Genomic DNA, 913 nt, shown 5'->3' on the forward strand with positions numbered 1-913 from the left:
ATCTTTGGTTGAAACATATCAAAGTTTTATCTAAGATATACATATGTACATATGCATCATCATCATCATCATCATTGTTTAATGTTCACTTTCCATGCTGGCATGGGTTGGATGGTTTGACTGAGGACTGGCAAGCCAGCAGGCTGTACCAGGTTTCATTCTGATCTGGTAAGGTTTCTACAGCTGGATGCCCTTCCAAATGCCAACCACTACAAGAGTGAAGTGGGTGCTTTTACGTGGGCCAGTCAGGCAGCACTAGCAACAACCATGCTCAAATGGTGCTTTTTACATGCCACTGTATATACATATATACATGTATATATGTATGTATGTATGTGTTTGCATCGTAGAGGCCTGTGGCTTAGTGGTTGCAGTATGTCCTGCCCTCAATTGCAAGGCTGTGAGTTCCCGGTGGTGGTGTTGTGTCCTGTCATTCAGCTGGCAGAAAGGAGTTGTACATGGGATTCAAAAAGGGCCACTCTTGTCCCATTCTCAGTCACACTGAACCTCCATGAGAACTATGTTAAGGATTATGCAATGTCTGTGGAGTGCTCAGCCACTTGTATGCTAATTTCACAAGCAAGTCGTTCCATTGATCAGATCATTGAGCACTCATCGTCATAACTGACGGGAATGCCTGTTAGTTACATATGCATACGTACACACACACACACACACACACACACATATATATACACACATAAATACATTTATACATATAAATGGGAGAATTTACGAAAAAAACAACAACAGACGAGGACAGGTGGTGTAAACAACAAAAGGATGTATTAGTTTAACGCTCGGGAATAGAGAAAGTCTTTGACGTTTCGAGCACCGTTAATGGCACCTGTGCCCAGCGTCGCCTTCCTGGCACTTGTGCCAGATGGCACGTGTAAAGACATTCTAGTGAGAT

Source organism: Octopus bimaculoides, chromosome 7 (assembly GCF_046866305.1).
Source record: "Octopus bimaculoides isolate indiv1 chromosome 7, ASM4686630v1, whole genome shotgun sequence".
NCBI classification, from domain to species: domain Eukaryota; kingdom Metazoa; phylum Mollusca; class Cephalopoda; order Octopoda; family Octopodidae; genus Octopus; species Octopus bimaculoides.